This window comes from Thunnus maccoyii, chromosome 16 (assembly GCF_910596095.1).
Source record: "Thunnus maccoyii chromosome 16, fThuMac1.1, whole genome shotgun sequence".
Classification (NCBI taxonomy): domain Eukaryota; kingdom Metazoa; phylum Chordata; class Actinopteri; order Scombriformes; family Scombridae; genus Thunnus; species Thunnus maccoyii.
Window position 1 is genome coordinate 25,360,298 of NC_056548.1, and position 27,801 is coordinate 25,388,098.

The following is a 27,801-nucleotide window of genomic DNA, read 5'->3' on the forward strand; positions in this document are numbered from 1 at the left end:
AGCAAAATTACCTGAGTCATTGGCAAAACACGCATCAGTGAAATGATACTTCTGAACATGAACAATGGACTTCAAGCGCATAGAATTTCAAAAGCACCTCATATTTCTAGTCATTGTATATAACAAGCATTAATAATTGCGACAGAACAATGTTAAGGAGGTGTTGTTGAGTCTTTTCCATGAGGCTGTCATATAGTATAGGGCCAGCACTGTGCATAATGTAAGGAAAAAATGAATAAGTCAAAGTACCTCCACTTAAATTGACCACAACCACAATTATTATTAATTACTTTAATAGCTCATGGTTAATACTGTTGCTTAAATATTTCCAGACTGTCTCCGAGGCAAATGCAATCACATTTGGACAGAGGCATTTTTCATTTTCTTTTGTTTACAAACAGCTCTTGTCAGATAGCCAATGCAAGGACAGTGTAATTATATGAAGTCGCCCCAGGTTTGCGCAGTGGTTACTAATTTTGTATATTGCAGACCGTACCTTCAAGAAAAATGGATGTTGAACACTTTTCATTTCTGACTACTATTAATTGTTAAGTCCATCACCAGGAATTTAACAGCTGTAAATTGGTCATTCAGACAAGCTATTTGAACTGAACGTGATGTGCATATTGTGTCATTCCTAATGGATTAACCCATTACTTTAATTTCTTTCAAATAACAGTGAGAAGCCAGATCTCCACTTCCTATACATGGCAGTCTTTCAATATCACATCGTAAACTCTTAAACTGTCAACTCTCACAGCCAACATTCAAGAATTCTCAGAGGTCTTATTGGCTTCTAGCCTCATTCAAAACAAACATATAAGCACTGTTGGTTTTTGCAGGGCCATGAGGCACAGTAACCCACCTCACCCATAAAGAGGAAATGCCTAAACTAAACCACTGGAAAAAGAGGAGGGGGGGATGTTTCCAATCCTCCAGGGATGTCATTAATAGCATTAGTTTTAGTTCATTTAGTTCATTTAGTTTGATTCATATAAAAAAGAAGTCATTTCCTGATGTGAGGAATGTTCATGATGGCGTAGAAGTACAAGGGGGTTGTTACAACTGTGCTTTTAGACTGTTTTTTTGCTTTGATCAAAACAAATGTGGTAGCTCCATATGTCAGTGTTAGGGCCCCAACTACGCACAGTTGCCGTTTGAAGCAAATTATTATAAACATGTTAAACCCCTTCATAAAAGCCACGAACCACAGAAACGAGTTGCATGAAAAAAAAGTTGAAATAAGAACCTGTGCAGGAGCAGACGACTTGGTGATCAGCATGACAAACATTTGGAGGCCTGACAGGGTAAAAAAAAAAATCACTTTTTGTGAAACACCTTTTTTTATGCTTTATTCAAAAGTGCATTTACTGTATGTTCCACTTCACTTAACATGTTTTCTCTTGAGGCTTCAACATGTGTAGTAGTAACTGTACTCAGAAGGTCATCCACATGTTGCGCAAGGAAAGTCCACCAGTTGCTGCATGGGACTCTAACAACACAGATGTTAATGTTGGCTCAGGAAGGAGGTCAAATCAAGGGGGGAGACTAACATCAGAAGCACAGACCCACTGTTGACCCACTTCTCCACTGGCCAACAGGCATATCTTTGCAAGTCACATCTCTGCTCATCAAATAGACCAGATCACTGGGATAACTATGCTATTAATACTGGGAATGGAGCGTGTCCTCCCAAGAAAAACGACACAATAGGTCATAATGTCAGTCGCCAAAAACAACCTATAGTTACATTTGAATGACAGACACCATCTAGGGACCGTAGTAATTATGACCGGGGGAAGTGAGACAGTTCAAATGACATCTATATAAGATGACATATGTCATATTTGGAGGTGGCGGGGTGGGTAGTTGGTTAGATCCTAACTTGCAAAAAGTGGACTTAGCTGCAGCAGACCACCGTTCGCTTCCATTTCAAACCGTGAGGGTCACATTTCCAACCGTGGGTAAAGAGATTTTTTTGAAAAAATATAAGCACAATTGTCATGGTGTTTACTGTGGCCAGGATGATGAAGGTTGCCTAACTTTAAGGAAGTAGTAACTTTAACCGACACCATGTTTCAAGTTATCATTTTAACCCAAACCATGATCTTTCCCTAACCCTAACCAAGTGGTTTTTGGGCCTAAACCTAACCAGACCTTAACCACAGTGTTGTCACATTAAAACACAATGATTTTTTAAACATTGATTTGTAACAGTTTTGGAAAGCAGACAAATGATGTCCTGCTGATCACTGCTGATAGAGGCTCTGGATTAGAAAACCCTCCGATCAGTCGTTCTGAAAATGCTCTTATGGGTCATTCTGGAGTGCACGGTCAAACGAACTATTTGGTCATTTAATTTGGAGGACTTGTTTGGGAATAAGAAGAAAGTTGGCCACGCCACATTCCATAGGCCCCAACATTCCCACATATTTACAGAGCTCGGATTGAAATCTAATACTTGGCATCTCTTCCCCTCGAACCCCAAAGCGCTACCCTGCCGTGTCAAATCGTTTTCTTATTTCATATGGGAGGAACGCGCCAGAGTCACAAGCTCTGGGTCTAACTAAAGACATGTTATTATATGGTGGAAAAAATTTTTTGGCACAAGTACAACCTCAGAGCTGGTTACCATGACTCTCAAGAGGGAAGGGATGCTGGACTTCCCAGAGACTCCATGTTCTTCAAACACCCCAGAGTCTCATCTTTTAGGGGGAATGAGCCATTTCCATCAGTGCAATGCACTCATCCAAATTACACTGCTTGAGATGATCCAGATCTTGTGGTGATGAAAGGGCAACTTTTGAACTCTAAAATGAAACAAAACACTATGTAACTGGCTATTTACCAATTAGTTTCCATCCACGTTTATGCTAACAACAACACTCACTGGTTAGCTCAGCAGTTCACAGTAGACATGACTTTGTCGGCTTGCCATTGTTTGACTTCTCATCCACTGCACCAAGGTTTAAATATGTCCATCAATGTCAGCGATAGGATTGGGGCACTCTATATTGTGCATTGTTAAGCTATTAATCTTGCCTGGGTGAGAGGTCAACAGCTGCAGCATAGAGGACAGAGGGCTTCTGGGTAATGTCTGGAATGCTCTTCTGGGACAGTTATAGCTACGCAGATAGGGACAGCCCTCTGAAGTGACCAGCATTTTTTAAAATAGCCTGCAGTAATACAGCACTGAATTGAGGCACTGTAAAGAGGAGATATGCTTACACATCATAAGCCCCAGAAAGTGTGTCACTGGCACAAATACAATAGTGCCATTTGACACACACTCAGCGTGGGGACTTCCAGTAAAGGAGAGCAAGGAACAGCAGCCTTTCTCCCAGAGTTTTGTCCTGCAGACACTGTAACCACTCTACTGTAAATACAGGATGATGACAATCCCATCCAAAAGATCAGATAGTTGAATTTAAGCAGCTTTGCTAACCTAGTCTCTTTTTCTCTTTCTCCCCATCCTAATGAGTAGGCCGTTGAGCTGCCAGTCAGCAGCAGGGCTGAAGCGATAAAGGGTCGACAGTCGCTCACTAACTCTCCCTCGCGTTCCCTCTAATCCTGAGAGAGCAGTTCATGCATCCGTAATGGTCGATAAAATATGAAAAGCCCTGAGAGCGCTGACGGCAGCAGAGGGTGTGTATGTTTGCAACGTGTGAGTCCTCAACTTTCGTTAATGCCCTCCCAACACACTGAATCTTTTAGCGATGTCACTGTGCTTGCCCCCTGGTGCACGTGAGTGTATGAGGATTTCCAGTAGACTGGAGAGTAAGCCTTTAATGTGGTGGAAATGGATACTATCTTGTTCACAATGTAAAAAAAAAAAAAAACATCAAAGAAAACATACATGGCCCTATGACTGTATAAATGAGTTTTGCCTCTGGTTAATCAACCATCAAATGCAAGCCATTGAAAAGAATGAATTACTCTAAATATTGCAGTAATAATGTTTGTTTTATGCCTTTTGATAATATTATCTCCTACATAAGAGTTTTAGAAGCCCGGCCTCTAGTAAAATGTTTCGAAACGCTGAGGTATCTGTTTGGAATGTTTTCTATCCATAAACCATTGGACTTAAGCAAACCCTAAGTAGGCATCCCTAACCAATTTCACAGGTGGAAATTTGTAGGGCTGGTGCATGAACTTTCATCACTATGCTTTCGACACACTAGAAGGATTTACAGCTAAGATGACAGCCTCTCAACCGGGATAGGCAATGCTTCCACATGGGAAAGGAGGCTTCACGATTTCTTAAAACGAGGAACCCTGGGAGATTAGGACAGGGTGTTTATGTTGGTCTGAGCTTCCATGAAGTATTGGCTTCCCTTGAGGGAAATGTGGAAGGATAGTCCAAAAAAAAAAAAAAAAAAGTGATCCCAACATCCCAAGCAAAAGCAGGCTGCAGTTAGAAGTGGAAGTCTACTCTGCAAGTTGCATATCAGGTTGAGTAGTTGAGTTGCTGGGAGGAGATGTGCAGCATATATGGAATGTCTGGCTGCCAGGCCATTACTTACACCAAAGGGCTGACTGTGTGATTGATGAACATGTGTGATCAGCCCACGTCTAGGACCCAAAATAGGCCTGTTCCCATTACATGTGACACTGTCCAATCCCCCCTCAATTCCTGAAATGCCAAATATTTCCCTGAAGTTTATGTGAGTCTTAGGGCATTTTCAAACCAATGGTTTGATCGCCCTGGTCCAAATCAGTGGAAGAGTTGTGATTTCCCCTTGGTTTCTTTGCATCCATAAAAAAATTCAAGCAAACCAAAATGCATCACTGAAAGCCACGTGATAATATTCACTCCATTTGCTGGTTAGATGAGTTTGGAGCTGGAATGGGAAAGTAAACAAAGGAAGAATGTCCTGAAGCAGGTCCTATCTCCCAAAATATCAAGAAGCCAATGTACTTGTTGCTGGTCAAGGTCAGACTTAGATTCAAATGAAACACTCCAGAATTTGTTTGGACCGAGACCACTTCCTCTAAAGGGTTTCAGTTCAGTTGTTTCTGTGTGCACCCAAGTACGACTGCAGTGTTCAGATCTGCCCAAATTACTCGTACCAAGGGGGAAAGGGAATCAGAGTCTGATCCAACTGAACTAATCAATGCCAGTTTGAAAATGCACTTAGACATCACATGACAATCTTTTGGGTTTAAACCAAACATGGATATCAATCTCTTTTAACTCACTCCTCCATATAATGTTGAACCCCATCCATCCTTGAAATGCAACAGTTTTCATGCAATGTTTTCCAAAGCAAGTAAAACTCCAAATAATCTCAGCTAACACCAAATCTTCCATCAACATGCCACAAGCTTTGCTCATATAATGCACTACAACATCAAGACCACGCACATTTCACAACCTTGCTTTTTCTGCTGTTTATGACTTATAAAGCCACCATAGTAAAAAAAAAAAGAAGTACTGTAAAATACCACCCTTCCCTCCAATCACAACAACACAAAAATGTGGAAACTTTATAATCTTAGTGGGATTAGTAGCCCTTGTTGCCCACCAGCTCCTTCTTTGCTCAACTTTCAACTGAGGCTACTGACTAATGTTTATTTTATTGGCTGCAGCAGTCTATGTTTTCCTGGCTGGATTGAGCAGCGGGATGCAGTGCATGGACAAACTGGGTTTACACTCAAACATCTGTAGCCCGTCGTGTGTGCAATCTCCTACTGGGTGAACAGCACTACGGTGTAGCTTTTACACATAATGACCGACGAGGGTTACGAGTATCAGTATCAAGATCAAGTATCTCCTACTTACCCACTTCAGATAGGCTGCCCTGAGAGATGGATTGCCCCTGTGACGCGTCACTTAGAATGGAAAAGAAAAGGTTCTCAACAAAGCAAAGTTTGAAGAAGATTTTAAAGCATTCCTGTGTCCCCTGGCATTATTTCTCTCTTTTTGTCATTTGGAATGTGTTTTGTGGAAGAATTCCACGGCATTTCTGAGTCTGACGATGTTTCCTGACCAAAGCTGCTGCGTTGTGTCTGCTTCCCCTCTCTGGGCTTCTGAGCTGAGCTCCGGGTTTCAGCTGACTGTGCTGAGAGCTGAGCTGTTGACATTGTCCCCACTCCCTCTCCCCCTCCCTCTCTTGCTCTCTCTCCCTCTCTCTCTCGCTCTCTGTCTTCAGATCACTTGCCTGCCCCCCTTTCTGGATTCCAGCTTCAGCATACAACAGCATCCATGTAGATGCCAGCAAGAAGATGATGGACTTTCTGTGAGTATAAATGTATATATGTACAGTATGCATGTGTGGGTATGTGTGTGGGCCTGCTGTGTGAGGCCAAGGGAGAGGGCAAGATGAAAGGAAATGACCCTTGGCGGCCTGTGCTTCCCACCAACACCCATGCCCACAATCCCAGCTCCACCCAATGCATTCCCTCACTGAGCTGACAAAAAAAAAAAAAAGGTTGTGGGGGGGATATCACATGAAACGCCCAAAGGAAACCCCTTTTCCTGTCGCGTCGTCTCATTGCCAACACATTCAATAAAGCACTTACACCAACGTGAGCTCACACACACCAAGATATACCAAATATGGGATTCTACATTAGGAACTACCCCTATGACACACACAGGAAAGGGATTTCCCTGAGGTTCAATCAGTGTTCATTGAGAAAAAACAGTGAGACTCAAGGATGCTTGATTATACAAGGCTCTGTTGGCCTCGTCAAGTTCAAACCATTAGCTCAGCCACATGTAATGCCTGGCGTTGGGGGGTGGGGGCACACCACAGAGGGTTCTGTGAAGTGGAGTTCAAGTATCTTGCTGTGATAATACGAGGGGTCATCAAGTGCAAACATTAGTGTCAAAAACTCAAGAAATTTCACTGGACAGGACACAGGCACCACCTCCCTCCCCAAACAGTTCTAGAGAAAAACAGCAAAGTGAAAGAGAAACTCTCAAAGTAATTAAAACGCAACATATTGAAGCACCAGGTTACCGAGGTTAGGGAGCAAAAGAACTCATTACGCATTCACTATCTCCTCAGTCAATGTGTCTGAGAGAATGTCTCCTTGTCAGTCAGCGAGACCTTAAAACATCAATAATAAGCTCATGACCCCAAAACTGACCATTCAATAAAAATCCTCTACCATTTCAGGATGTCACACATTTTTTACCTTAAATGCCAAATGCTTTGAAGACAAGGGTCTAATGTGACTTGATTTCATACTCATGATCATATCTGCCGCTAGACTGCTTGTCTGTTAAACAGGTTTTCCAAGGTGACAGCTTGTCTCGTGGCGATTTCTGATCAATAGTAGACTATTGATTCCAGCCTTGCTTATATAATGTGCATATAGATAAAGAGCTGCTGACCAGATCCGGCAAAGGATTGTAAACTGGAGGGCAATATTACAGCAACATGAGAAGAATAATCGGAATACGGAAATTTCTATTCCTTTTGTTTGATCCTTTGACATGGGGAAAGATTGATACATTTATTGTAGCTTTTATGGCATTGCACTGTGAAAATGCTCTGGGCAATAAATATCAGAAAAAAGTACTTGTATTTTATAGTGTGTATTTACTACACATTGGCTCTGTAAAAATATCAGTGTGCATTAATCAAAAAGAAAAATCTGTGTCACATAAAGCCTATAAAGCAGGACCCAAATGAATACAATAACCACCGTCCATTCTTAGTGAAACTGTGATGCTTACGCTCTCATGCACACAAACTGGAGCCACTGATATTCCAAAGAGAGGAGAAAGGGGGAGTCATAATACCATTTGTCATCTTTCTCTGGGGACAGAAGACAGATGACACCAAGTTGCTGGCAGTAATGCCTGGGTGCATTCCTGAGCGAGCCCAGGGGACACATCCATTAGTCCAGCTCTTAGACAGAGCCAGCTTATCTCCATGATGACCACTTCCCCTACCGCCTCTTTCTCTCTCTTTCTGTGCAGCATCACAGTTATGTTTGCATCACTTCTACTCTCTCTCTCTCTCAAGGGTAATGCCTCCATCCTCAAAACGAGGGAAGAAACCCTGAGGAAACCCTGTGGAATAGGACAACCTTATGCTCCAGCCTAGCTAAGTGCACCCTATATCATCCATCACTGCCTGGTAAATTACTTTGGCTAATTGACGCAAATGGAGTGGGCTACACATGCATGCGATAAACATCATGCCCATTAAAAAAGGGGGAAAAAAAAGAATTCCACCAAACCCATAGGTCCCTCTGTGCTCCTTTTAATTTTTTGAGGGTATGTTTGTTTTTCACTTGTTTTGGACAGCATGCATTTTGCAATAAGAAAGAAAATAAGAGGTTACACACTCATCTGCAACTCCACATTGTCACTCTGTGTGCCAGGGAGAGGACCACAGATTGTGGGCCTCTACAGACTTTGGCTTTAGTGAATTTGGACTGCCCCCTGGGTAATTCCTTTAAACGTGAGTGAGGTTGGTGTTTACCCAAAATAAATCACACTGGATGGTAAATGTCATGACTGATAAACCAGCTGCAGAGTATGTGGAGCGAGTCCCGACACTTCAGGTAGGGTGCTTTCCTCTCAGTAGATCTGTGTGCAGCGAAATGACACGTAGCTGCAGACAACCTGCCAGTCACATGTCAGTCAGCTTGGTGAAGCTTGCTGGGCTGCTGTCTAAAACCGAAGAAGTGGATGAAAGACTCCATTGAGCATTCCAGGCAGCAATCTTAGGCAAACAAAAATGGGCCACCACAATGCAGAAACAATCACAGCCTCCTGACTAACAAGTGCTAAATTTAGTCAAGGGGAGCAGTAGAGTTGTGCAGAATTGGACAAAAGGTGGATGGAAAATATTGGACGAGAAGTCCAAGTCACCCAAGGTGGTCTCCTCCACGCTCATAAACCAGACCTTTCACATGCAGGAGTAGTCAAACTTGATAACGGGCGAAGAAACAGCTGGAGGGGAGGCTGTAAAGAAGTGTTTAAAACTGTGAACACTGGCATCTGAGGCAGTCTTTCCAGGGTTGTCACTGAAGAGAAGTGGCAAGGGTCCTCCTCCAAGCCAGCAGCTGCCAAAGCCAACATGGTAAACAGTCATGTTTTACAACGTGTTGTTCCTTAATGTATTATTTAGGGTTTCTTTTGACCAGGCAGCTCTCATTTAAGTTTGTTTTGTTTAAGCCAGGAATTCCTTGTGACAGCACTTTGCACACAACCATTTCTTTCACGCCTGCACAGAGATAAATTGCCAGTGAGAAAAATATTACCACTGCACAAAGCCTGAACTCTTGACAGCATAAACATGAGGGCACATTTTTATACATGGCCTAATTGTATGTTAACTATAAATCATGATAGTGGGGAAGACTATACTATCCATCTTTCAAAAGCCTCCGCAGAAAAGTATCCTTATGACAGTAAAGCCATAAACCATAAATCGTAAATTGTAGTCGCTACGTTCTTGTGGTGACATTCTTTCCTGTCTTTATTATTTACACCCCCCTCCAGTACAATTTCATACTTTCTACTGTTAGGATGCCCTTCTGCTCCACCTCTTTCTATATCTATCACAAATACATGCTTTGCCCAACAATAACAGAGAGTAAACAAGCATTTCAAGAGGATTACCAGTCATTTGCGCTGGCTGAGGGCTTTTTTTGGTGTTTTGCAAAAGTACTGGGCATCTGAATGGCTCTTTTGTCCTAGAGGCAGACTGGGCAGGGTCAGAGGTCACTCAACCGCCTGCTCCCACAGTACCTCTGCTGTCTGCCTGGATATGTGCCAGCTAAATGCTGTCATGTTTGGACAATGGTTGAGCTTTCCGCTGACTGACTCATGACAGCTTCATCATGTTAACCAATGATGTAATGCCTTGATCTTTGGGCATGAAGGCCATCAGTCTAATGTTCTGAATAAAAAGTTGGAATAATTTCATCTCATAGTGTGTAATTGAAATGAGTGTTTACTATGATAGTAGCAGACACCTTCAGGTTTTAGAAATATCAGATAGAAAATAAAGAGACATGCATGAAAACCATACTTTTGGTCCAATAAAACAAACATCTGTCCTCATAGCTCCTTTTTTCACCTCAATGAATCCAGGTGTATAAACTGTAAAAGGGAAAATAGAGACTAACAGAGGATACTCATGGAAAAAAGACATGGTAAAACTGAAAGGAAAGGGTCTTGCTCTTTTTCAGATGCCTCCATTTGAAAGCAAGGTTTATATATTCCAGTTGCTATTATATTGGCAACATGGGGACTTCTCTCCACAGAGTGCAACTTCAGCTGTACAGCAGAAATTACAATTTATTACCGTTTCTTATCCCGCCATTCAAAAGAAAACGCTCAGAAACCAACCACTTCAGGGGAGACTTCAGAATGAGTTCCTTCTTTGGTGACCACAACCTGAACCCCAGAATAAGTCCTCTATCTGAGCCTTTCCAGGTGTAAAAATGTCCCTTCTTAAAATCCATTCAAAACAGTGTAAATCAAGGCTTTTATGTCCCTCAAAAGCATTGCACATGTCCATGTATGGTGGAGCATGTCTGGGAAGTGTGATTGAAAAGTTTAGTCCAATTCTAAACAGTGCAATTGCAGGGGGTACCCTCGACACCACACCCCCTCTAATATGGTCATGGCTGTCACAGTATCTCCATAAAAACATCTGGGATTCATCTGTCCTACTGAAGGAGGCCCCCTGTGAACAGGTGTGCGTCTGCGCCCATGACCTTTGGACCTTTTTCTTGACCCTTGACCTCTTGTTATTCGTGGGGAACTCTTTGAACCCAGTGGCACCATTGGACACAGACGGTGCTGTCTGAACAGCCAAGGTCACGTTACCTTAGACTGAGGATGCAAGTGAATGGGGCGTATTTGTTGCTGTAGAAACCGCAGGCTAGGACTTCAAACAAACAGAATATATGTGCTCCAAATTTTAATTGGTTAATGATAGACTGCGCCCAAGAAGCTAGGATGATTAGCCGGTGTCAGAATGTGCAGAATTAAGGAAAGTAAACAAAATACAGTTGTAATTATGCATTTGCATAATGCTGTGACAGTAAAAGCAACAGTTGACCAAACCTTTGAAGCCACCATGACAAAATAACTGTTCCATCATCTCTCAAAAGATTTTATCACAAACCAGAGGAAGTGGAGTGTCTAAAAATAGCCCACCAATTTTCTTCTCTAACCCTTTGGTCTGGTTTGACCATAATAGGTCCAACCAACCCAGCTAAACCCACAGTTTACTCTGTGTGATGCTGCTGAAAATAAATGACAAACTGCCATTTTTCAACAGTTCTCTTTCTTGGTAGATGTAATGCTTAGAGTGATGACCTAGCGCTGCTTCTCTCCAGATATGACAAAATAATAACAAACACTTCCTGTTTATCTCCACAGTAGGTCAGAACAGTCCGTTCTAAGACGTTGTTCATTCCAGCACAAAGCAAGTACTTGACATGCCTTTATGCTGTTGGAAACAAGTACCATTTCCAACAGTAAAAGGGAAAAGACTACATTTTGGATAAAAAAAAAAAACCCACAATACATACAGCCTTTAGCTGCATCTGTGGATCTTTGAGAAAGAGAACATGTGCAAAATGTAACATCCCCCACAAAAATGCAGCAAAGTCAAATGATTTCACCAACAACTATCCAACAAATCTGTTTAGTAAGCCTGCAAAGCCAAATAACAGTCAACCTCTGACCCATCAGCATCACTTAAGCACACGTGCCTCGTGTTCCATCTAACCACACAGAGAGTCCAGCTGCCTCTTACATGGTGGGAAGGGTCAGACATTTTATTACACTGATTTACTAGCCCCCTAACTTAAAGAGACCTCTGCCTCATCCTGTTCCCTAGCTGAGACAGGGCTCCCTAAAAGTTACACTGCTGCATCTTCAGTGACTTTACAACGCACAGTCACATGGATCACGCTGTTGACCACGGGACCAACATGTTCCTTCAGTGGTTGAGCAGAACATAATGAGACAAAAGGTCCTTGAGATGCATAGTTTAAGGGCTGGGTCAGGATTACCACAATGCTTTGGCTGATATACAACACTCAGCCCTGTCTGCAGGAAGCTATAATGTATACAAACCAAGTGAGTAGAGATTACACCCAAGCTTAATTTATAAGAGCCCCATCTTAATTTGCCCCTCCATTCTTTCCCGTTTATGTCACAGCGCACAAAGAGGATGAATGCGCTACTGAGCTATGCTACTTAACTGTGTAAACTGCCTGAATATAGTGGATTTACAGAATTCTTTTGCTGAATGCAAATGCGGATGGGAGCACACATATTTATCTTCTTCTCTGGTGTGTGTGCAAGAGAGACAATGTAAATACATATAGCACCGTGCTGTATGGAGGGGTGCTGGGGGGGGGGGGGGGGGGGGGGGGCAGAAGTGGAGGGGAGTGTTGCTGAGGGGGCCCATTGTGCGCCGAGGGGTAAATGATGGTGTTGATTAAAACCAGCTGAGCCCAGGGCAGGCTCCTGGAGTGGCAGACACACGCCCAGCACCACGCGCCCCTGAAATCCATCTGGCTTCTTCAATGACACACACTGACAAGCCGGTCCTGCACGCTTGTTCATTTTCTGCTGCTAAAACTACACAAACACACACACACCCACACCGCTTGCAACATCAAGTTAACAAACAAGACGCTCTCCTCATAAGAACGCAGGCTTTATGAGACAACAAAAGCATTAATAAAAGCTGGAATCTGACCGCACTGCTGACAAACACCTACGCAGGTTTGTACTACTACACTGATGAGGACTTTCTATTGACACTGTTCACTGTGCGGAGGTGAGAGAGTAATCAGAGTTTAAACTTATCTCTCAAACCCTCTTTTTTCCACCATTCTCAAAGCTTCTTCCATCTCTTTTCTACGTGCAACCAAGTGGAACACAATGAATGAACGAGCATTACATCTTGCTCCTCTCTGTGACGGCATTGCCCCAGCCTTAAAGCAGCAATATTCAATATTTTTTGCATAAACAATGGATCACATGACTAATTGTATGTTAAAGGGGTTGCTCGTAGTGACCAACCCACAGAAAGTTATCACTCGAATCTGCTGTTTCCCTCAGTTCTATGGAGCTTTAAAGTGTCTATCCGCTCATTGTTTTGGTTTTCTCACAACTTCACCATTTTGGTTCACTCTCACAGCTCTCATCAGTGTTGTTTTTGGCTGCAGCTAGCAGCAAAGCTCTAATAAGCCTACTGAATGCTACATTCCCACCACCAAAAGGTAGACAGACAAAGTTTGTGATTAGCTTATGAACAAATCGAAGCAAAAGAATCAAGTTAGTGACCAATCGGTGAACATATCAGTGCAGATAAAGCACCAGATGTTTCTCTAAGGAGTAAGTGGACACCAACCATCAACAGGTGGCCAGAAACACAACAAAAATGGATGTTAATGTGGCACCAAATCCACTGGATGTGTAGATAGGCAACTGTTTGCCAAAAAGTTTGCCATATCAGTGTTAAAGATGAGATCAGATAAATAAGTCAGTGTTACAGCCCGGTCCTCACAAATGTAATACAAGCACACATCAGACTAACATACAGTTGTGCAGGTTGACAGTCAGGAGTATGTAGTATAGCATGACCTCTACTGAGCTCAATGAGTAGTGCTGCATTCATGTGTAGCATCCAACGTATGTGTAATTGCAGCCAAAACTATAGGCATCATTTACTCACTACATACTGCATTCATTTAAATGTAGTGCAGATGTTTCCCGGTGCTTTAGAAATGCATAGCTTTGCAGTAATATGAGTGCAGGTTATAAGTGAAGAAAAAATGTCATACAATGAGCTGTTGTCCCATTCGCTGGCCTCCACAGAATGAAAACCTGCTCTGAGAAAAAAAAAAAAAAAAAAAAAAAAAAGAGCCTTGACCCCCGTAGAACAAATCTGGGTTAATCACATCTGCTTTGGCTGCATACAATCAACACACATTGTTCCGATTACATGTTATTTAAGTTAAATGGTCAGGTTGGGCCTCGAATTGTTGTCCCATTGCATGCTGCAACAAAAATGTGGGTCAGCATTTTTTTTCCCCCTCAGCTTTTCCTCTCCCTGCATCTTAGTTTCCTTCGTAGAACAATGAGTCTGCCATTTTTTTTTTTTTTTTACTCCCGAGACAGTAGGACTGTAGTGGGAACTGGCATTATTATGACCACAACGGTCAATGTGGTGCACATCGACAGTTAACACGCTTGCCCTCTCAAGATGCAGGCCGTGATATGAAACAGAACTCGGTGACCTCGCTTCATGACTTCACATCTTTCTTTTTTAAAAACGCTCATACGCAGACCAAAACAACAAAGCATTTGCATAGTCATGAGCATTGATTGTTAACGCTGGGATGAAAGGAGGAAGGGAGCAGATCAATGAGAGAACAGGAAAAAAAAAAGGGCTGAACAGCAACTTCATCCTCTTCAGTGTCAACAACCTTCTATTTGAGCGGCACTGTTCCTCAAGGGAGGCAAAAAGGCTTACTCAGCTTTGGCCTAGTGTTGTAGTTTCACTGGAGACAATGGTGGAACAAGGAAACCAAGCCAAGCTGGAGAGGTGTCTGCAAATGTTCATCCAAAGTGGAATACCACAACTAAAAATACACTACGGTAAAAGTACTGACAATTGATATGCCGTTACATTTTAAAAGGTTTTAAGGAGAAGTGGATTCAACTGAAAAAAAAGGAAGATAAGTCTGGGAAATGTACTGCACACCACTGACCAGTAGCCAAAAGCGTGAGACAGATTTATGATCAGCGTCTGCTTTAATACTTTGTCAATGGTATTCTATGTCAGTCTTGTGTGTACGTGCGCGCGCTCGAATGTATGCGACACACGGATGGATCACAGCAGGGTTTCTTCCCAGCATTCTGTTTCATGGGCGTCCGATCAGCAGCTCCCTTTCCTCTTCCTCCAGAACTTGGATGGAATGTCAGGAAGGCAAGGTAATAACGGGTAGGGTGTGTGTGAGTGTGTGTGTTTCATTCATGTGTGCTATACATGAGTGTGTGTGTGCATATTTACAGTAGAGGTGAAAGGTGTGTGAATGTTATGTTGCACGACGCTGCCGGTGATGAACTGAGGAATTACATTCACTTGAATCATTTCACCGTTTATGCATTAGGACACCTTATTTCTGCTTTCCACAAACCATTTCTTCCTTTCATTTTCTCCCCTTTACTTGCAAAAGAAGCGTGGGTTGTCCGGAACTCAAAGATTTTGTTTATCTCTGGCTGAAAAAGGTGGAAAAAAAAAAAAAAAAAGACCAGATAGAAAAATAAGGCTTCCATTTGCTTATGTGGCTCCTGCTCCCTACTGAGGACTGAACGAGCACCATCCAAGGGGTGAGAGATAAAGAATGCACAAGATTTCCTGCCTCGCGGCGCAGCGTTCCCCAAACATCGACCGGTTTATGTACTGCGACCCGTCGCCAAGGCAACCTGGCAGCGAATCTGGGCCCAGCACAAGCGTGGTTGTAATCCAAGGAAGGGAAAGAGTGAGGGAGCAAGAGGCAAGGCAGTTTTAGAAACAGGCTTGCAGCAATGCTGGAAAATGTGTTTTCTAAAGCAAGATGAGACACATATCGTACATGAGATACTTGGAAATATACAGTATTAAATATTCTCATGCTTTGATTTTTGAGCTTGGAGGTATACCAATGTACAGCAGGCTTTCACTGCATTGCAGATTGCTCACAATCATGGAAGCAGCTCATTGGTGGTTAGGCCACTGCCTTGTTTTTTAATTGACTTAACAGGAGGTCCTAAACCCACCTCCCTCCAGCCTGCTGGAAAATCTCATTTAATTCTCATTGACTAATTGGATTTGAGTCATTATTCCAGCAATATTTCATCATAGACCTTTAAGTTGATATACACAACTCAACTTCTGTCCAAAATGTCACTCCCCTCTGGCTCTTGGTTTCCCGCAACCACTTAACATTCAGTAGTAAAAAAGAAAACCATATTCACAACCATATTCTTTCCATATTTAAGCTGATTTCTGTGCCATTGTAGTAGACCAGATCACTCTAGCAGTTAATTGCGCATTTAAGGGATTTTGTTTGTCAGCGCAAAAGGGTGGGGGGTGGGTGCACAGGGACGTGCGTATGGGTTGATATAGCAGCATTAATGTCTGCACCAAGGGTCCAGTCTGTCTGCCTAATACCTTTAATCCACTCCCCACTGCTAGCGTCAATCCCAGTAGATGTGGTCCAGGGCACGGTAACAGTCCAGCAGCATCACCGCCACTGCGCTGACCCCCCTATTTCACCTCTTCTTTTTCTCTCCGACGTTCACAATATCTTTCAGTCTCCTCACGCTACATGGCACAGCTAATCCCTGCGGCTTCTGGACAATGCGAAGGTAGGGGGTAAAGAGGGTGGGGGTTGAATTGTGATGATGGAGGACTGGACTTTAAAAAAAAAAAAAAAAAAAAAAAGCGCTATTTTCTAGATGGATCGTTGCCTGAAGAAATATTGCAGGCTCTGATACTGCATGAAATTGGGCAGTCCAGCCAAGCTGTTGAGAGAGAAAAAATACATCAGCCTCCAGTAGCTTTAATACAGGCCAACTCTTGCATTCAGTGTGTGCCTGAACAAGTCAGATGGTTTGGCACACACAGCAGTGGCTTATGGGTTATCTCTCCATCACTCCATTGCTGACAGGATGGACCTTTCAACACACATGAGCACACAGACACATACTTTTTAGCTTTTAGCTTTGTAGATTTCTCTCACATACACACTTCTGTTTAAAAAATTGCCCTGAAAAGCAAATGTTGACAGTGATAAAATTATAAAATAATATCAACCTTATCCTATAACTGCACACCAGTAACGGCAAAACTGGTCACAGCAACCACTGCCAACATTAGCAGAGAGGAGTTAGAAGAGAGCTGCGTAACTGCTAGTAATGAACTTCATACACAGGACTGAATACACTCTAAATGACTAATTAGTCAGTGGCTGGAAAGAACCTGCATCATAAGCCATCTGGCACAGTCAGTGATGATGTTTAAAATGAAAGGAATCCGAACCCAGCTTCATTTTTCCCAACCCATGTAATCTCACATATGCACAAATGAGTTAGCCCTGACACATAAACAAATATAAACAAGGCCATATAAACAGAATGCACATACAATGCGATACAGAACCTAACCAAAAATAACCTGCTGTGCGTGGTTGCTTAGACATGGTTGGGTCATTTGAGTTTCTCCTGCTGGCTCCTGGTGTTTGTTTACCCCCATACTTCCTGAATGCTGATGGCAGATAGTCTCCTGGTTTATACAAGTGGAGGGAGAAGAAAAACAGCACACAGCTCCAAGAAGCTGCTGCATAACACAAAGGAGGAGGATGTGTGAGTGGGGGGGATGTTGGGTGGGTGGGGGTCGGGAGGGGTAGGGAGGTCAATACATCAGTAACCAAGGAAACAATACCAAGGGGGTCACCTGATGTCCACGTGAAATTTACCATGAGGGAGTAATGGAGTGCACATCAGAGGAGAATGACAACTGTTTTAACAGGCTTCCTTCCTCCCCTTACTCCTCATGTCCTCTCCATCTGCAAAAACTTTATGAATGGAAATAGGACTTGGAATCTACATGAAAATCCCTTTTTTTTTTTTTTTTTTTTTTTTACATCAGTATTGATCAAGGAGAGCGGATGAGAAGATTATCTTTTTGATGGAAAACGTCAGCAGGCAGGACAAAGGGGAGAGGTTAGAGGTGATGTTGCAGGTGAATGTAAGAATGTAAGAATAACAGGGTAGAAGGCACAGCCTGGTTGTGTTTACAGATGATGGAAAACACCCACAGATGCTAAATCTGGGAAAAGGACACAGTTTATAACGCAGCACAAATAAACGCCTTGCCTTTCAACAGTCCATTTGAAGTGTACTGCCAGCGCGAACCTGCGCAAGATCAATCTGCCTCCTCGGAGGGATAAAAGCAAAAGGCCCCATTTCAACAAGCCTCTCCAGAGACAGACCCCTATTCATACCGCCTCTGAATGCTTTAGTTGTTGCCAACCACGCGGTTTGTCACTTGGCGAAAAGGACTTTCTGAAAAGAACTTGCCGTGGTTGAAGGATCTATGGCTCGGGTCCACTGTTCGGATGGTGTTTGTCTGTTTAGTTACTCGATAGAAAAAAGACAGAACCGTTTGTCATCGTTGCTGGATCCTTAACTGCGTTCGCTCATCCATCTCAAAGCTCAAACACAATGAGATGGCAGTTAGCTCAGATGATGCATTAGGGCCTGGGAGAGAGCCTGTAGAACACAGTAAAAGTGCCTGCCACAGCTTTCTATTCTACTTAAGAGCTTTGAACTGCATCATAACGTCATTACATGATTGTGAAGAAATGCACAAGATATGGATGCCAAATTTAGTAATCCAAAAGTCTTAGTAAGAATTATGACGGTGTTGAGCTTATAAAATGTTTTACTGTTTAGTAATAGCCTTTGGTTTTAAACAAAATGAAATCACTGGGGAGGTTCTGTTTGATACCATGTCTAAGCCATTTTTTCTTCCTCATGTCAATTTATGATCGTATGGCTTTCAAACCCGGTGAAAACAGGTGAGGATAGGATAACAGTTTCCCCTAGGTGGACTGCTTTTGGGGGGTTGGTGATGGTGGCGGCAATGGTGGCAGGGGTTGGGGGGTTACTTGCTATTTTTTGCCTGAATTTCAGAGGTTTGGGGTCGTCGACTTGTCTGTCAATCTTTTGTGCGGATTACATTAATAAATTACTCTTGTTGACTTTTTACTCACAAAGCTTTTATTGCACTTACTGTGACATGTGCACATAAATTAGGTGAACAGCATAAATAAACATATTTTGTTTCGTTCAGGAGGGGCGGGGGGTCCCGTTGGAGGGGCGGGCAGCCCCTCCAAGGCAACGGTAGGGGAAACACTGGATAAGAATATTATGATGGATTAAGGGGGAAAGCAATACAGCTGAATGAGATGCATATACATCTTAAATCTTGTTATGATGTTCCAGATTTAGATCACTTTGATAAAACACATTTGCCACACCAGTAAAGTGAATTACAGCTGTTTAAACTGAATTGAGGGTGGAGGTGGGAGGTTTGGTTATCTGACAGCATGTCTTATCTTAAGTAAAGAATTCCAGCTTATTTATTTTTGAGTCAGTGTAGAGTCACACAAGCAGGCCAATGTGAAAATTAAAGTATTGCAGTGACACTACTGTAGCATGTGAGAATGACTCAAAACCTGAATTTCAGGGAAATCCCATGAAACAGATGCGAAAATGAAACTGTGCCCATATACAAATGTGAAAATGGAGGCAAATCAATACAAAAGGCTCCAGAACAGAATGCATTAAAAGGAAAACTAGAATTCACAACATAAATATACAAAGCCACAAACTTCATTTAATGAGGTAATTCCCTCAGCCAAATGGCATATACTGTACACGAACCAGAGCAAGTCTCATTAACAAAACTGCAAACTCAAAGCTATAAACTTTACCTATCTCAATATGCAGCTTTGGAGCCAGGACTTATTCTGCAATGGTAGCCAAAGTAAACCCACCACAGCCTGGCCCATTCTCAAAACTCTGTGTCACATCAAGATCCATGTCCCGATCTCAGCTCCATGTCTGAAGTGATTAATTGGTGGGGAGTGTTTTTTCCAGGCTTCTTTATCGCTGTGCTGAAAAGCCTGAAGGATCTCTCCCTTCTGAAAAGATAAACTGTTGTCATGCCTGACTATAAGGGAAGGGTCATACAAACAGCTTAGACAAGTGGTTTGGTTCTCAAAAGACTGAACAGAGGCATTCTGCTACCACTTCTACCACTAGGGGTTGCTGGGAGGAGAAGGACCTCGGAGCAGTGGTGGTGCTCAGCCACTCCGAGCCTAGAGGACCTCAAGGGAAAAGCCAGTCCAGAGAGCGGGGGACTCTCACGGACAGTCGAGAAATTTTCCCACAATCAAACACACAAACAGAGCCGCACAGGGCAGTGAAAAAGACCCTTGTCCACCAAGGAGACGGAGGGAGGGAGGGAAAAAGGAGGAAGATCTGATAGTTACAATAACACAGCCCAAAGAAGTTCATGCTATGCCATATCTCTTGTGAAGAGGCCCCTCATGGTGAACGCACTCCATAGACACACACTGTACTGTGAAGGATATTTAGTGGTCCAAGCAAGGAATCAACATTCTTCCAGGGATGTTTAACCTATAAGTAACCTTAAATAAATTGTAGAAACCCTGTGGGCTGGTATGGGCCTCCACCAGATGATGTCCAAACCCACACAGTTCATTGGTAAATGACCTCATTAAGGTAATCTGTTCTCAACACAATCCAATGCTACAAATACCATCTGCTAGGCATTAAATGGGGTGTCAGGCCACTGAGGACATCTGGATTGTTAGTGTTGAAGAGTTTAGGCTAATTTAGGGAGGATTTTGTCCTAGGAAACCAACAATGCAAGATAAAAACTCAGGGGCTGACAATACAGGCCAAATGATTTGTCAACAGTTTGGCAATGGTGACCAAATCTACTCAGTTTGCAAGGAGAGGAAATTCTCAGGTTAAAGAGGAACTGGGTGAACTTTGTCTTTAGCGCTTAGGCAAAACAAAGCCACATGACTCCAGACTTAGATACTGAATGCCTTTAGCTACCCAACCCGACATGTCAAGATAATTAAATCTAAAGCACATAATGACAAGCTCTTTGTAAACAAAATCTATTTCCTATAGGGCCAGCCAGGCAGTTGGACGAGGTCACAGGTCAAAGGTCACCTTTCGCCACATTTAACTATGTGTGGAGTCTATTCTCAACAAAAACATAGGTTTGACCTTTGGTGCAAAGAAGTGCATCTATTATGGTCATTTTACACACCTTATTTTCAGGATTCTTCTTTGCTGTTTTCACTGTCTATAGAAGATAAATACTAAAGACCTCAAATGTCAGAACATTAAATCCTTTGAGGAGACACCTGGATGATATAAAAGCAGAACCCCACTGAGGAAACTGATAGTTTTGCGCTTGGATTCTCTCTGCAGTGTTTTCAGTCAAGTCTTCAGCCTTGTATCCGGCTGTCTTTGACCCAAGCCAAACTTACCATTCTTTTTCTGTGATTGATGCCCTTCTACTGGAAATCTAAAGGTCACATCTTGAGAAAATGTGGCATGCAAGCCCCTTTTCGAGTGGGCTGTGAGTCGGCAAAAGTCTTCAAACTTCCTTTTATAGAAGTAACCCCCCGAGCTGGATATCATTGCCATTATAAATAGGAAGCTGGAATGCAGAAGGGGAAAAAAATAAACATCCAAGCTGCTCCGTTATCTACATCCAGCTGTGCAGTTTAGAGGCCAATCCTTGGAGATGATGTCACGCTGGCATAGTGTTACTGTTAAAATAGTGTTCCTGTAATTTTGTGTGGACTCTAATTCATTCACAGAATGGCAAGAAAACTCTAAATGTGGATCTTGAGTTCAGGTCACATAACCTTAACTGAAATTGTTCCACTAAGCACCAACTGCAATGAATGTCCCATCAGTGGATTAATTGTAACCTTAACTGGCCCAATGTGAATACAAGCTTGGGATGCATTACTATAAAGTGGTCTACCTCCATGAGGGAATCTACATGGTAATTTGTGGTTCAAAAATCACAGTGGTCAGTCTTGTCCACTGGACATTATATACAGAACACAAACCATAAGGTCAAACCAGAAAATCTAAGAACATGAAAGAAATTTTAAGGTTTCTTAAATGAGTAGACCTTAAAGACAATGGATTCAGGGTTTGAGTAGGACTGAGGAGCAAGGGACAATGGATGAACATATCCAGGTGCAGTCTTTCAAGCTAATTTCCGAGGCAAAGTGAATCTGAGATGCGGAGGTGAGGGGAAACCTGCTGCTGAGAGAATACGGTGGGGTTGACGCACTGAGGGTTTGATAAACGATTCCATATGTGCTCCGGATCCCAAGTGAAAGAGCTGCTTTGTGCTCAGTGAGGTAGCACGCGCACAGGTCCCGAGTGGACCACCCTCCCCTTCTTTCCCTTCCATCTACTGACAAAACCTATCTGGCCCTTTCTCGGTAGCTTGGGGTAATATTAGCCAAGCATAAGGGGCAGGAGCAAGGGGTTTGGATGCCCGAGTCTCAACCCTTCGTCCTGCAGCCTATTTTGACGGGAGCTAATTGCCTGTGACTACATGGAGACAGGGGACCGAAACAACCATTGCATTGAGTTAGTTGTCTGGGGGGTGAAGGAGGGTAGGGGGTAAAGAGGACTGAGGTTGGGAACAAGGAGAGAGAGGTAGGGGGGAGGGAGCTGTCAGGAAGTGGAGACATATTAGGATATTCTCAACCTCCATTACCCCCAGTGCTAAATCATTCCCACTGATGGGGAAATAATTCCTCAAGACATTAAAGAGGCAATCTTACGTGAGCACCTGCTCCCTGTGTGTTAAGCCCTGATATGATTGAAGAACCAATCATCCAGCCATCATGCACACTTAATGCAAAATACAACCTTTACTGTTGCCACAAGCTCCCCTCTGTAGAATCAGAGCAACGCGTGGTGAAACTGAGACTTAAATTGCATCTGATTTATACCAGTGGTGGAAACATGCAAGTCTAATCAGGTAGTCAAGGCAGCAAGCTACTGTTTCCAACAACACTACAGTGGCACTAGTGCACAAGAGCTTGGATAACAATGACACATTGTGCAGAACTGCGAGAACAGAACTTGAGGTGTCCATTCTATGATAAAGTATCTGGGGCTTATGAGATTTTAATTAACCACATGATTGCGTAACTCTGTTTTTTTTTTACATTTGAAGTGAGTGAGTGGGTGTGTGTGTGGGGAGACAGAGGAAATTAGGCTATAGGGACTGACTGAAGAGGAGGAAAAAGGAGAAGGATTGGAGGAGGAAGAATGCAAAGTGTCCTGCACTGTTTTGTTTAATAGATCCCACTGGACAAGGAGGTTTCCTCCTTCAAGGAAAAGGTATGACACATGATCCATGGATGTTGGTTTTTCCAAGCAATTAGTTAAAATAGATTCATGGTTGCATATCTCTAATATACACCGCAAAATAAGTGGAACACACTGAAGTTCTGTTCTTGAACTTGCCATAAAGAGGATGCAAGAGTGATGCAAAGAGCAAAAAGGGAAAGTAAATCTTGGAGATTTACAGATTGCTGGGTGAAGGAGCCAACAAATGTACATTAAGATCATATCTTAGTACAACTTCACAGTCGGGTAAGCCCCATGCTGATCTGGTGCCAAGGGTCTTTGGCATACTGGGGCATTCCTGCCACGCAGCAGTTCCTCTCCAACTCAGGTGCTTCACAGCAGAGAACAGCCTCACTACTGTGTGGAAGAAACAGACCAGAGCCTGTTCTAGCCACTCATCAGCAAGACCTGCACACTGATCCCGCATGGCCAGGACCAATTCTACAAAAGGCAGAGATCAGGCCATAGCTCGAGGCAAAAGAAAAACTTGTCGTCATCCATTTTCAGACAAAATAGAGAAGATGTTTAACTTAACCTGAAATAAAAGCGCCCAAATCTGTATTTATTCTAACATCCTCAATAAAAGAAAGTCAACCCGAACCATACCCTACAGGCATCTTTGAGACAGAACGAGGCTGAGAGGGCATAATTTTCCTTTCCATGCTTTGGTTAATCTACTAAAATGCAACATAAGATATTGAAATATATAAATCAGCCTTATGATCCAAGTTCTTTCACAGTGACTGAGCATCACAGTGCAAGCATTGCCTGTAAGCATTCTTGCACAGTTTTAGGGTGCTTCTGTGCACATATACAATTTGTCCCTCATTGTAGATTTCAGAGTCTGACAGCTGGTGGGAAATGCACTGTTTATGTTACAGAAAGAGGCCTATTTTAAACTGTGTATGCAGACTATGAGGGTATAATTCATGGTGTAAAAAATATGGTTGCCTCCTACTGCAAAAACAAATCTATGAACCAAACCAGTTTCACTTTTTGCACTCATAAATGATGGTTCTAGTAAAGTGGGTGAGGTGGGGTGGGGTAGGGGTAGGGGGGGGTCATAACCACCACTTGTGACTGAGGATTGGGAGTTAGGGGAAGGGGGGCACTTTTAACAGACGCAACACTGTGTCTGGTATAGGATTATACCCTCACAGCTAATTACTCCCAGTCCTTCGTTCTGCGCCAGAAACTCTGTACCAATACAGTAAGCCAGCATGCTGCCTGCCTGTCCACCGCACAAAGAGAAGAGTGGGCTGGAACAGAGACTGGCACGAGGCCGTATGCGTGCGCTGTGGCCGCTCAGTATGTTAGCGATGACTGAAGGGTAAAGAAGAAAAAGAAGGGCCAGCTGCTGGCAAACGTTTCGGACATAAGTTTTATGAGGCGAGACTGGGACGTAGCCATTGACTTGGAATGCTACTTGATGAACTGTAAGGGTGCAATCGCTGCACACAGTGCTTTCTAGATAATGTGATGATCAGTATCTGTCGCATATTGATTTATTAAAAAGGTTACATTTCATTCATATGCAATGTACATCTCAATCCAAAGTGCCTCTGATATATAAGTGATCACTGAATTGACAGATGTGTGTTTACAATGAGGGCTGCACAAAAGGTGAAGAAGATTTGAGCGAAACGCCATCCCTGCACCAAGCACATGCGTCCAGTCTGCCTCAGCTCCTGCCCTATCTAGCCAGCCTCACCAGATTCTCACCTTATGGCCCCGACGGCCAGTAGCATCTGCCAAGCAAAACATCTGGCCCCGGTGGAAGCGAGTAAACCTCTGCCTCAGCGGCTGGTCAGGAACAATGGCCCTGTCTTTCCCCTGGCCACCCCTCCCCAGGGCAGAGAAGCATACACACCACAGCCATGTGTGGCCCGCTAGATACTGTACCTGCTAACACATGCAGCCATTCTGAGCTGAGCAAGGCTTCCAGTCATCCTTCCGCCCACACAAAAACAAACACAACCAAAAGCTCTATACCCTCCGCTCAGTCAGCAGGGGCACAGCCAGAAGCAGAACACCTCAGCCCAGTGGCCTTGTTACTCTTGGATGTCAGACCTATTTTCCTTCCCTCCCTCCCTTCTGAAAACACACAGGTAGCTGGACAAGGATTGTGCGCTATAATCAAAACAGTGGTCCTAAAAATACTCCTGCCAAATTGCTGGAACAGCTGCTCTAGTCGGACTTGAGAGTAAACAGACAAATATTCCTGTTTTAAATGTATGATTTTACATGCTTGAAGCTGGAGCTGTGAAAAAGCTTGAAGCGTATTAAAAGCTCAATGGATTGCAGCTCTGCTTAGAGATATACAGCCAGCTATAGTGCCGGGCTTTTCAATAAATCCATCCATCGCTGACATCCATTAACGCAAGTCTGTGGGGTTCAGTGGGCAGGCTATTGATGGCTGTAAAGTATGTGCATTACACATTGTTAAAAATTCCTTCAGCAGCCTTACATGGACAAATCCCACAAGCCACTTACTCCCAATGGGTTAGCATGATTAAAATGTAATTTCTATCTCATAATCCATTCCAATCCTTTCTCCCATAATCATCATTTTTATTTTTATTCCTCTATTTCTTATTTCTCTGAATCGCGTCCAAACAGTTAAGGATCACTGGCTCACTTGACGCTCACAAGCAGCACAATCTTGATCCAGTAGGAGGAATGTAGCGGATGCTAAGTACTCCTTAGGCAAAAGCTGTGTGGGTGAGGAGGAGGGGATGGTTTTGTGCTTAGCATGGTGCTGTGCTTGTAAAGCCTCAACAACTGGCCAAGAGGACCCAACGCTGCATCACTGCCAGATGTTCAGTTAGATTAAATAGCTCTTGATGCCTTCCCATCCTATAAACAGACTCACAAAGCAAGCTTTAAGAGGTATGGATGCCCCCGAGCGTGCAAGCTTTTTACCTTTCCTGATTAAAAATGCAGAAAGTTGTTTTTTGGTACAAAACAACTATTGACAAACTGACCTAAAAAACTCTATCTGAGCAAAAATCTCAGCATTTATCAATCTGCATTGTGCAGATTAACTTCTGGTAGTTAGACAGCAATGTTGTGAGGAGACACTTGTTTTATGTTATAGAAAGTATTATTTAGTTGTGCTGGATGCACAACACTACCTGAAAAGTTGCTGTAGCCAAATTTAGCTCAAAAGGATTGGAATTGCTGCACACTGCAAGAAGTATCAATCATGACATGTAATTTGTTCATATTTAGTAACATTTTTTTCTGCAAACAAGAAAATATCTTCCAAAGAGGTGATATAATTCCCCTCATCCTAGTTCACTTTCATGTACAATGACAAATAAAGTAGAGATTATTCATCCTGCCTTGCGTCAAGATACTGATAGTGGAAAGAAAAACACTTCACTAAACGTAATGGTATCACAGCACAACTTGCCTTGTTATGAATAGACATTTTTTGCAGTATGACTGTGCAGTATGACAGAGCAGCTGAGGGGACGCAGCGCCCTCTTTAGATGGTCCCAGGTATGTCTGTCCGTGTAGCCCACTGAACGCACAGCCGCCTAATATCGAGGTCAAAACGTTGCGCATCATGCGAAGGCTACGTGCAGTCCATCATGATGATTAATAACTGAGGACAATAATGTCATCGGCAATGATAACAATAAAAAACGTCAAATCTGCATAAAATTAAAGGTTGATACCGACTGTCATGCGCAAAACTGCATTTACATTCATTGATATGTATCTAATAGCAGGCAATAACGAGCTCTATTTGATGAGCAGGCAGTATTCTCCCATTAATCATTTTCCCTTCATATTAAAGCATCCAGACAGGCTTGAAATCAGGTGCTAGATCTTAATTGGCATGTGGCATAAAAAACAGCAGCCAGGCACAGCACATTTCCATCTTATATCATAGGAGCGGTGCTTGAATCTTATTTGAAAACACAAAATTACCCAACGCGGACTGACACTGCAACACTTCTTCCTAGCCTTTAACTGAGCTTCAGTGGAACATTTTCCAGCTGATGGCTCCCTTTGCTTCCGCGGCAGTTGAAGAGAGAGCCGGGGGGTGAGCACCATCACAAGGTACCGCTCACTTCACATTGATTCGAAGGGAAATTGTGAACTTACCTTCTTGATTTGCTGCGGAGAAACAGTTACTGTTCGGTAATAATAATCCCTTGTCGCTGTCACAAGGCGAAATCAGTCTCAGGGCTGAATCATAAAAAAAAAAAGAAAAACCAAAACAGAAAGCCGATGCCCTGTGTTGGCTGTGCGAGGCTGTTCATTCAGAAGAATGATAGTGGAGAGTGAAGGGACTGACAACTCGGTCAAAACAGCAGCACCACGCCTCCTATCTTAAAGCTACCGCACTCTTGTCTGTCTGTCTGTCCGTGTGTGTGTGTGTGTGTGTGTGTGTGTGTGTGTGTGTGTGTGTGTGTGTGTGTGTGTGTGTGTGTGTGTGTGTGTGTGTGTGTTGGAGATGAGGATGATCACGATCAAAATCAAAACCGAAACATTACAAGACCCATTAATAATTACCTGAGCCACTTCTCAGAAATAATCAATTGCCTTGTACATGTTTTCATTGCTACTATAAAAAAAAACAATAAAACAAACACGATATTGTACTGCAAGTGAATGCTCCAAGGAGGAAAACAGCTATAAAGGTGTGCTTCATTTGAAAATTAATAGCTAGATATCCAGTAAATCATAAAGCCATAAAGATATAAAATGTGAATTAGAGTGACTACAAACTCAACTGCTATTGCAGTTAGTTCGTCTTAATCAGGTTAAAATGTATTATAGATTCCATGTTTGACAATGAAATA

General features: G+C 42.9%; 1 protein-coding gene across 4 annotated transcripts in view; it reads right to left on the reverse strand.

Annotated features, from left to right (window-relative positions):
* daam2 (dishevelled associated activator of morphogenesis 2) overlaps positions 1-27,278 on the reverse strand; it is a 94,323-nt gene extending 67,045 nt beyond the window's left edge. For 2 of the 4 annotated variants that reach the window (XM_042436862.1, XM_042436858.1), the window contains exon 1: positions 27,101-27,278. The gene's annotated coding sequence lies outside the window, so the exon portion shown is untranslated. Of the gene's footprint in view, positions 1-1,249; positions 1,300-5,782; positions 6,030-27,100 lie in introns of those variants that run through there. The other 2 variants (XM_042436860.1, XM_042436859.1) reach the window with 2 other exon arrangements.
* Between the last annotated feature and the right edge of the window lie 523 nt (positions 27,279-27,801).